General features: G+C 46.1%; 1 protein-coding gene and 1 long non-coding RNA gene across 5 annotated transcripts in view; one reads left to right on the forward strand and one right to left on the reverse strand.

The window, feature by feature from the left end:
• Positions 1-11,307, reverse strand: part of LOC112151512 (collagen alpha-1(XVIII) chain) — a 42,395-nt gene that overhangs the window by 22,312 nt on the left and 8,776 nt on the right. The gene's annotated exons all lie outside the window — the stretch shown is intronic.
• Positions 1,473-11,307, forward strand: part of LOC112151514 — a 17,201-nt gene continuing 7,366 nt past the window's right edge. The window contains exons 1-3 of one of the 3 annotated variants that reach the window (XR_002920147.2): positions 1,473-2,155; positions 2,868-2,997; positions 11,212-11,296. This is a non-coding gene — a long non-coding RNA (uncharacterized LOC112151514). Of the gene's footprint in view, positions 2,156-2,867; positions 2,998-8,045; positions 8,490-11,211; positions 11,297-11,307 lie in introns of those variants that run through there. The other 2 variants (XR_002920145.2, XR_002920146.2) reach the window with 2 other exon arrangements.

Here is an 11,307-nt window from a genome sequence, read left to right on the forward strand (position 1 = left end):
ATATGAAGTCCTGCACGTGTGTGAGGCTGTCAGGTTTACAGGCTTTGAGCTTCACGTTCTAACTAGACAAACCTCCTGCAGAGGTTAAACCAGTAACACAGTAACGCAGTACTGCAATAATACTGTGTTACTGCAGTACTGCAGGCCCCGGCGATCCCTGCAGCTACTTTTACGTCTTAACTCTGGATCTTCTCACGACTTTACAAATTTCAGACTAAAATAAATCTACAAAAGCAGCAGTTTTTATCTCCAAACTTCTCCCTTTCACCGTCTCCTGGTTCCAAAAATGAGGTTTTGACCCAAACTGAGCTGGACTGTTGGAGGCCTCGTGTCCAGACCTCGACTGTCTGCATCTCCAGAACCTGACCCGCAGGTTCTGGAACCTCCTCAGCTCGGCCGTCCCTTCGCTCCGTCTCCCGCCAACCGTGACTTCACTGCAGATGTTCCTGAGTGAGTCACAGCTGACCAGAAACCACAGAGAGGTGGAGACCATCTTCCAGTCCAGCTCTGCTGTCACTCTGAATGTCTTCACTCATCCTGACCTGCATTACAGGAAAGTTCTTCAGCTCTTCCACCATCTGCTCTGGACCTGAGAACATGCAGAGGACCTCAGGTGTTGTCTCTGAGGAAAGTCCTGGCTGAAGTTCCAGAAACTCCCTTTTGATGGGATGGAACTCCTGCAGACGTCAGTGTCCCGGATCAGCCTAAAAACATTTACCTCCATTCTCTTCATTCTCCTCCGTTTGTTCCTGTGAGGCCAAAGATGAACCACAGAAAAAAATCTGTTCGGTGATGGCATGGAGTCACCAGCTGGTGACAACTGGGTTTTTCAAAATAAAGTCACCTCTTGTAAAATTACAGAAAAACCTAAAGTTCTGTTATTAAAAAACAGATTTTCTCGTTCAGGAGACCAACAGGAACAAAACTCGAGCAGAAGAGAAGGAGCGCCTGTGCAGGACGACGATGATGAAACTCTCAGAGTTCCAGGTGCTCCTCTTAAGGAGCATTCATGTTTGATTTGGACAGAAATGTGTCGGTGATGATGGACGGAGAACCGGCTCCCAGCTGGTCTGAAGCTGCAGTTGTTGCTTTTCAGACATTTCATTACAAGCTGTGGACTGACTGACAGCTAACATCTTCTGGGTTTTGGTTGAACTATTTCTGCAACCATGCACACACATCCTTTCACAATAAAAGCTCCTGTACGTCCACGTGTGTCTGAGATTGATGGACGGCGAGACAAACATGTCACAAATGGAGGAAAGACAGACTGACGTGACAGCGGCAGCATGAGGAGCTCCAAAACACAAGAAGGCTTCATGAATCCAGCAGACCGGCTCAGCTTCATGCAGATAGTCACATTAGTGGAGTCAGAGTCCAGGCCTCGAGGGCCCACATATTCCAAACAACCTGCCATTGAAGCTCCTTATTGGCCACACCTGATCCAGGTGATCAGCAGCGGATGAGACAGGATTTGTGGTAAACCAGCAGGAGGCGGGCCCCGGACTCCTGCCAGTGCCGGACATCAGTCACTCATGGAGACCCAGCATCAGGTTCTGGTCCTTCAGGTGATCCTGGTGTCTCAGAGCAGCTCAGAACTCCAACTCCTCCTTTTCCTGTAGGTCTGTGCTGACAGCTCAGAGCGGATCCTGGAGGTTCACGCTGGGTTTCTGCACGTATGAATGTCCGTCTCAATGCGAGCCTTCATGTACTCAGAGATGGAGGAACTCCTGCAGCTCTGAAAGGCTGCACTGTTCTCCGCCGGCTTCAGGTCGGCGAGGAAACATCAGAGCACGGAAAGAGACGAGGATTCTTGAACGGAAGCTGAGGAGGACTTTATGAGTCATTCAAAATGTCCTAATGAAATGTTGGTTCCAGCTCTCCTCTCCTGAGTATGACCAGTTGAAGCTGGAACGCCTCAGATGTTACAGACCGTGATCCAACACGCCGTCAGCAGCATCCTGGGGGGGCGTGGCCTTTTTCTGTGGATCGACGACATTTACAGGAAGTGACGTCTCGGCGAGAAAAACAGTCATAAAGGACTTCTGACCACCGACACCCTCCTGACACCTGGGAGGCGGAGCCTCCACCGCGGGACAGTTCAGGATCAGTTTTTAATCCTTTTTTTCTTCTGGTTGACTGCTGGTTACCACAGGTTAGAGTTATCTTATGTCTTTGATCCATTTCCTGTTTACTGTCATATAATCTTAATCTAATGTTCAAAACATGAACGCATTTATTTAACAAATACTTTGTGATAATGAGCTTCTGATTGGACGATGAGTTTCCTTGCCTTTACCTGCGTATAAAGACAATAAAGTTGAATCTAAAGTAAGAACTGTTTTCGTTCCAGAACTCGTAGAACAAAACAGACAGAACCTCAGAGATTATTTTATTATTTCCTCTCCATCTTCTTTCCAAGCCATCAAGAGTCTCCGTTTCAGTGTCTAACGGTCAGCAGAGCCGGCTGCGTTTATCCGTGGACTCGGTTCACTTCCTGCTCAAACATCTGACCAATCAGAGCAGCAGAGACTGAAGCTGCGGTGTTCTGATGAATGATCAGGGTCCATCAGAACTGAGAAGACGAACTCTACCCAGACCCAAACATGACTTCAGAGCAGGTTTTCAGGGCCAGACTGCAGCAGCTCTCAGCAGTCAGACTGGTGTCCTCGGTTGACCCGGCGTCAGGAAAACACCAAGCTCAGCATCAGGGAGCTCAGATCTTTGTGGCTTGAGATAGAAGGTCCCATGTGAGGAGAAAACGGGGAAACAGTCAATGCAATTAGTCCTTAGTAATTGGAACCAATCCCCAAATGTTCTGCAGTTAAAGGAATTCCTCTAAAGCTAAATCTCCCATGATCCCACAGGAAGCTCTGGGTGCAGATGAGGAGGAACTGAGATCCCTGAAGACTTTGATCTGATGGAGAGTTTCCTTTCTGACCAAACCTGCAGAAAAACCACGTCTGATTGACCAAAGTCCTGCAGGAATCCTTCACAGTGAGTCACACCTCTACCCCAAAACCTGCAGAATCAGATCTTTCTGATCCATTTAAGCTGATCTGATCTCATCCTCAAATCAGGGGAAACTGAAGTTTTGGTGTAAACCCACAAACATCTGCAGCAGTTTTCCCTCAGCTCTCCGTCTCTGATACAAGTCGGTTTAATCGACAGAGTTCAGAGCTCCACATGTTCACCTGCGATCCTCTCAAACCTCCACGTCCTTCAGCTGAAGTCCATTCATCCCGACCAGAACCTTTCTGAAGGAGTCCAAGTGTACAAAGCTGGAGTGGAATTCAGAGACGGAAAAGATCTGGAGTGAAAATCCAGCAGCTGGACTGAAGTTCAGACGAGAACCCAGACGATGGAGATGCTGAGGAAACCACAGGAAGTTCTGCTGTTCCACCATGTCTGATTCTGTCCACATGTTTAACCCCTTCTCTGCCATGGAAGCATCCTGCATGGATGAGAGCCTTCACGGAGAAGATCTGCTGTTATAAGAGACGAGCAGTTATTCAACCACATGATCTGGGATGTGAGGAGTTCCTGCAACCAGACGATGATCAGCTGATCTCCTGATCTGATCCAGGAGCCTTCGTCATGTAGACCAGATGAGACGTGACCCGACTCTGGTCCGCACAAAAACCCTCAGATACACAAAACAAATCCTGAGACGTTTGTCGATCACAAACCACGCCCACATTGTTACATCCTCACAGATAACGGAAATATTGGAGATAAAAACCTGACAGTCAAACATGATCGAATCTGACTGTGTTTTAGTATCACAAAAATCATCTAGAAGTACGAAACATCAGAGTGGACTCAATGTTTCTGTTTTCAACGTTACGTTTGACGTGAACGTGCTCAGGAACAGAACTCTTCAACTATCCACTGAGCGGTCCGGTTCGGTCCGGTTCGGTCCGGTATCATTTTCATTGTCAAATGGACCCATTAATGGACCTGTACCTCTCGAGGGCCCCCGTCCCAAAACGGAACGGGACGGTTGGGGCGGAGCCGCTGTAGCCACCTCCTGGTTGGCAGACGGTGATGCTAACATTAGCAAACGCCTCCTTGAAGCTAACGTTTCCAACGTTTCTGATCATTCGGGTTTCTGCGGTTTCCCGTCAACTCTTTTGGTCTCGAGTCTATTTTGAAAATGCCTGCAAACAGCAGCCAGGTCCGGTCTGTCGTGGAACTGCAAACGCTACTCGCCGTCCTTGGTGACGGTGGGATGTGGAGGGAGCTAGCAGCACGCTAGCAGGCTACACCACACATGCGGCGTGAAAACAAGCCGCTCAATGGAAACCAGGCTCAGCTGAGAGGAAACGCTCTCCAGAATGAACTGGACCGTACGGTTCTGCTCCTAACCGGACCGCTCAACAGTTTCCTTCCATTTGTACTTTAGTTAAACACAACAATTCCTCTTTATATATAGTTGACAGAACAACAGAATCAGAGTTTAGGATGGAAACGTCACTCTGTGACTCTGTAAACACGAGTTACACAACTAAAACATTCATCTGGACTACCAGAACCAGAACCAGAATTTTGCAGCAGTTTGAACTTTAACCTTCATTTTTAAAGGTTTAAATCATTTTTAACTCCAATCTTCTGCTCCGTCTGAGCTGCTTTAATCGCTGTAAACCTGTTTCTACAGAACACGGTCTAAACCCCGGTGGACTGATTCCTGCAGAGACCTGCTCCCAGCATCCAGGTCTGATCTGAACAGAAGCTGTAGGTGCAGCTGATGGCGCCTGCAGCCGCACGGCGACCTCGGGGTCACGCGGTGCGTTCACTGCCGTCACACATCCACACAGATGAAACGATGTTCTGCAGACACCACCGTGCGGAGGAGCCGGCTGCACCGGGGCGATAAGATTTCCCTCTGATGTTCAGTCCGCACCGTGAACGCCAACAACCACCTCATTATGATGCAGGCGTGCAGCGTCTCTCACCGCCGCCGTGCACGGACACAACAGGAGCTTTATGTGTGACGGTAAAGTGAGGACTGGATGGAGGTAGAGGGCTGGCCGCTCTGCAGAGTGCATTCTTGTGTCTGCTCCAAGATTCACCCAGGGGGCGGGGCCTAATGTCCCTCAGCCAAGTGGGAGGTTTCCTCTGTGCCGGTGGTCTGATGTTCAGCGTATTCATGAAGCTTTCACAGAGGAACGCTCTCTGACGAGGATCCAGAGACGCTGCTGCAGGTTTCATGATTCTCAGCAGAAACACGGAGGAGGAAACAGAAAACTGTCCAACAGGAGGAGGCGGCCTCTGGATGAGCTCATCAGGCTGAGAGCTTCCCGTGAAAGATCTGAACAGCTTCACTTCTTCACTAAACACACGAGAGTCTCTGCTTCTCCTGAAGTTCCTTATTTCAAAGTCAAACCAGCAAACAAGAAGGAAAAATCCTCAAAGCAGTTTGGACTGAAATCAAAACTAGTGAGTAAAAAGCTGCGAGTCCAGAGCTGACGGGCTGAACACGAGCCGTCTCCCTGACACACGTCGTTCTTCTGAAGGAGAAGGAGCAGAAGGAGCAGAAGGAGAAACAGCTCCTGCAGGTTCAAACACTGCTGTCTAACCTCCAAGTCCACTGGAAGGTCGTTCAATCCACTATATTTTTGACAATCGCAGGAAAAACAGCTACGAGCCATGCTAAAGCTAACACGCTAACAATAGACCGTTACAGAATCAGAGGTGGGCGGGGCTTTATACTGGAGGTGCAGAACATGACGACGTTCTGAAATGACGTGGGACTTACACCAGTTGACCAATCACTTAAAGTTAAAGTCCCACTGTTTGTCACACACCTTGATGTGTGAAATTTGTTCTCCACATTTGACCCCTCCCCCGGGGGAGCGGTGAGCTGCAGACACAGCCGCACTTGGGAACCATTTGGTGGTTTAACCCCCCAGTCCAACTCCTAAGTGCTGAGTGTCCAGGCTCTGGGTCCCATTTTTACAGTCTTTGGTCTGACTCACCCGGGATTTGAACCTACGACCTTCCAGTCTCAGGGCAGACACTCTACCACAAGGCCAACAGTCACAAAAATTAACTGTAATACCTGGTTCTACCTGTAGGAGGCAGCACACAGACTGTTTTTTTCTATAATTATTAAACAAGTTTATTTTAAAGTATAAAAAATTTGCCAAAGACCAACAGACAATATTTTAAAGTCTATTTATAATAAAAAATAGCAGATTCAATGTTACAATTTCCAACAACATTTACCTGATAAAAACATCAATGATCCTCAGAAACTGTTAAGACATTAACAGAATCATTTACAAAAGAATCTTTACTGGAGGAAAATATTTAAATTTTTGGGCTCTTTGTTTATGAATGAACCAAAGCGACCGTCGCTGACCGCCGTCCTGAGGATGGCGCCTTGTTTTCAGGTACAATGATTGTCTGGTTAACTTCCCTTCAGACAGATCTTCACATCTTCCACTCGTCTACAGCTTTACAGCTGTTATAAGGTACGTTAAATAAACTAAACTAGGTCACGCTAAAATCAACTAAATAAACTAAATAAAGATAAGCTGCAATAAGCTAAGCTACATTAAAATAAGGTGAGCTAAATAAACTAAAATAACCTCAAATAAACTAAGCTAAGCTAAAATAAGATGGGCTAAGCTAAGCTAAATTATGCTAAGCTAAGCTAAAATAAGCTAAGAAATGTTAAAATAAGCTGAGCTAAAATAATAAAGAATTTAAAGCTAACGGACAGTTTTCTGCGCATTTTGTCCAGACGACGGCCATGAAACTTCATCCTCTGCATCCCTCTGTCTCAGTCATGGAACCAAGTCTGTTTGACATAAATCCCAAACAGTAAAGGATCACATGAACGGCAGCAAAACTGAAGAGGCAGAAATCTAAACTCTGAAAGAGAGCTTTTAAAGACTAAACTTAAGTAGTTCTGGTGTGTTCAGAAACTTTCAGAAGTCGCCAAGTTCAACAATCAAACTGCAGCAAAGTCTCCTCAGTGAACCAAACAGCAGGAACCTGAATCTGAAGTGGTTTCTGTAAGTGCAGCGTCAACGGCGTGCTGCTTCGGTTTACTGCTCCGAGGCCTCTGGGTAACCAGCTGTAGGAACTTCACTCTGACCCAAGTGTCAGAAAAATAATGAGCCTGTAAAGAAACTCTCCAAACTTCAGAATCCGATAAAGCTGAAAGAAGACGCCAGAACCAACGCCAGAACCAGGAGAAGTCTTTGACAGTCAGAGGAAGAAAGATGGAAGAACGATCCAGATGACAAATAGACGGACATGAAAAAGAAATAAACCTGACAATGTACCTGAGCGCCAGTGAAGGATGAACACGTGTAACTCGCTCCGTGACCAGCTAATCCACAGCAGCTCCTCATGCTGTCAAGAAATCCCTGTGGAGCCCCCCCCCCCCTTTTTTCCAGAGAGGATCGCCAAGGATTTATGGACAGATGAAGGTTTGGCGTGTTTGTGTTCATCACACTAGATACTTTTGGACGGGGGGGGTTCTGAGTGAAACCATCTGCTCTGGCTCGGTTCTCCAAGAACTTCACTACAACTTCAAATCCGGACAGGAGCCAATCCGTCGCCCTCCAGTCCATTCACTCACTTGAGGGAGGGGCTTCACCCCCCAGCTGAGGCAGCGGCGGGGGCTCGGCCGGCCTGACTCATCCTGCAGTGACCTGGATGATCTAAGCGCCGGGAGGAGCGGATTGATGCAACGTTTTCCCTTCAAATCAGCCTGCAGAGAGGATGGAGGTGAAGCATGATGGGAAAAAATCCCTGCTTTGGTTGGTTTCTTCAGGTGAGAAGAACACGCCCCTCAGAGACCACACATGAGCAGGTTGAAGACAAATGTCCGTCAATCTCTTCTGTTCCGGTTCTCTGTCTGCTCTTTGATGTTTACATGAATCGATAATTGTGATCAAATCTTTGTTTTCTATAAAACTGGATTCAGTTTTCTATGAAAGTTTAAACTTTGAGAGTTTAAACGGTGAAAATGTTCGTGTCTGTCACAGAACAGTGTAGAAAGTGACTCAAAACATCTTAAATGTCTGCAGGTTTCACCTGTTGCAGGTTGATCATCTGGAAATGGATCATTCCACCAGATTCACGAACCGGTCCATGTTCATGACCCGAATGAATACGTCAGGTTCTGGACAGCAGCAGACTCTCAATTACCCAGAATCCATAGCAGCATAAAGACGTTACTCCCACAGAACCTGCTGAACAAACGAGTCCTGTGGGAACATCCGTGTTCCTAAATCAGGAGAAAAAGATCAAAGGAAACCAGAGATGACCTCAGATGACCTCCACCCGCCCTAGATCAGCTGATTTCTCTCTAAGTGGACCTTGATGTTGTTCAGCCTCTCAAACGTCTTTCAGATCTTTGGTGATCATTGTGACGCTGAATGTTGCTCATAACCGCAGCTGGAACATGTTTACATGCTAGTAAAGTTTGAGTCTGAACTTTATCTCCAACATTAGAGTTCAACCTTCTGTTACTCTACTGGACTCTTTCTGCAGTCGTTACTTTGGTGACTACTTTTAGATATTTACCCGAGTGAAGCGTCTCTAAAGCATCTCTAGTTTGACTTGAGTAGTTTGTGGTATCTCTACTTTTGTTCAAAGACACCAAATAAACTCTTGGGAAAGTATCACTGAAGTGATACTGAACTATTATGAAGTAGTACTAAAGTATTATTAAAGTTATACTGAAATATTACTGATGTATTATCGAAGAATTACTAAAGTATTATTGCAGTAATACTAAAGTATTATTGCAGTATTGCTAAAGTATTACTGGAGTATTATTGAAGTAGCTCAGCCACAGGGACACCCCCCCATTAGGGACAGCAGTGGGGTCCACTCCACAAGCTGCAGAGTCTGACCCCAACTGGTAACCGCGGCAACATCGTCTAACAGAACCGGGACCTCTGGCACAACGGGTCCCCAAAGGGAAAGATATCTAGAAATCAAATCAAATCAAATCTCCAAAGTGTTCAGTCAACATTGAGACAGTCAGAAACCTGCGCCGCTTCCTCAGAGGGAAACGTTCATGTTTTTACTCCTCTGACCTGTAAACCTGCAGCAGCTTAAACCTACAGTCATTCATCTGAAGCTTTCCTCGCCGACGCCGAGTCCACCTGCTTTCAATCAACCGTCCGGGTCCTCGGAGAGAAACTTCCTAACCAGCTGTAACTCTGACTCTCAACCGACTCGAACAGAACCTCGGTTCTTTTAGGGCTGAACGACCGTCTCTTGTGAGGTTCTGCAGCGTTCTTCAGACACACCTTCATTCTTCCATCATGAGTCCTCCTCGTTGATCACAAACGTTCAGCTGGATCAACGGGACCGTTCACCGTAAACGGCGGCAAACGGGACCAGCTGACGTGTGTCTCCTGTACAGACCAGCCCGGAGTTAGACCTGCCCCCTTCTGAGAGCCTCCACACCTGAAGGAGGCCGCTCAGGTGTGAAGAAGGTTTCTGTAGTCTGAGTTCCTGCTGACTGATGAGTTCTGAGGACCCAGTCTGGAATGATGTTCTAGATAGAGCAGAAAAGGATAAACGTCTGCTTCCTGCAGCAGCTCAGGGAGGACGACCTTCACTGACCTTTACTGACCTTCACTGACCTTCACTGACCTTCACTGACCTTCACTGACCTTCACTGACCTTCACTGACCTTCACTGACCTTTAATGTCCTTCACTGACCTTCACTCTGAGGAGAAACCAAGAAAACCCTCAGAAGTTGGACTTCCTTCACTGCTGCTGGAGTGAATCTGCTTTGGAAAACTTCTCCATCCTCCTTTTTCTCTAACATCCACAGAAATCCAACAAAACCTGCTGAGACTCCTTCAAAATAAAAGGTCAACCGCCAACAGTCAGCAGGTAAACGTGATGAAGATGATGAAGATGATGGAAATTTGGAGGACAAAAACACATTCACATCACAGGAACTCCGGTGTGGAACCGTGCACGTGTGTGCACAGCGGTGGTCTTCAGTCAACAGACCTTTGATCCCAGCTGATCCTGCAGATAAAACGTCTTTTCAATGTGGATAAATGGCGGAGCAGAACCAAAGCTTTCTGGGAAATGGGTCCGTTTGTCTCTCTGTTTGGTTCTGGGGGGTCGAAGCACCAAAGAAGTCTGGAGCCTGAAGCTCAGACTGAGGACAGATTTGATTGACTACTTCCTGTCCCCGCCAAAGTTAAAGCTTCTACCTGTCAGAACTGACATTTCCTGACGTCTTCTGGACTTTAAAATAATAAAATAATTCTGGAACAGACCCGAGGTTTTCTCTCAGCAGAAATACAGCAAACGTGTAACAGAAATGTGGATAATTAAGGAAATTATTGACAAAAATGATCAAATGATTTTATTTTTACACCATAAAGTCGTTCATTTAATTTCTGATACAATTAACATTCGTTTCTTATTTCACATGTTAAATAAAATGAAATAATTTTATTTCTACAGAATTAAAGGTTTAATAAACAGTTAAAGGTAATTTTTATTTAAAGAAAAACAGAATGAAAAGAGATGTCTGTAATTTTATGAACATGTAATCTTTAATCAAAGATGGATTTAAACCGAATAATCAGTTTCTGTTTTTTACTTCATTTGTTGTAACTTTTGCATTTAAACTGTGAAATGTTGCATCAACACCTCAAACTGAAGCCGAAACCAGCAGCTCTAACTCTGATCCACTCTAATGACGAAAAGATTCATAGAAAATTGACTAATAGAGTAGAAATGTTCATTGTGGTTTCATCCCGTTTGAGTCCAGAGGAACAATAAAGTTTAAAAACAGAAAAGTTCTCAGTTTGGAGGACAGCAGGTGAGATGGTTTCCATTCGGCCTTCGGCTCTGTTGATGTGGAAGGGTTAGAACAGCTCCTGTAATTACAGGTGAAGCTGAGGGCGGGGTCTGTGACAGCGGAGGACCCCCTCGAGGGTGGGGTCCAGAACAGAGATCCAGTGAGGAGGTCGTCTTCAGAAACCGTCCTGTAACAGCTGAAGGACGTTTTCCATCCTTCCTGCACCTCAGTGTCACAACAGTTTGATCAAATCCTAACATTTTAAAGAGTCTTTAATGTTTCTTTGCTGCTTCAACGTTAAACTTTGAAAAACTGTTGAATTCTGGGATAAACGAAGCGTTTAGAAGCTGCTTTCTGCAGAGCCGCTGCACAACATTAACACACAAATCTGTTTCTCATTTGGCTGCAGAGCTGTTGGAGCGTGACACAATGCTTCACATAAAACCAGGATGCATGATGGGTAACACTGCCTGATCTACCTGCTGAACGCCCCCCCCCCCCCCCC

This window comes from Oryzias melastigma, linkage group LG20, assembly GCF_002922805.2.
Source record: "Oryzias melastigma strain HK-1 linkage group LG20, ASM292280v2, whole genome shotgun sequence".
Lineage (NCBI taxonomy): Eukaryota > Metazoa > Chordata > Actinopteri > Beloniformes > Adrianichthyidae > Oryzias > Oryzias melastigma.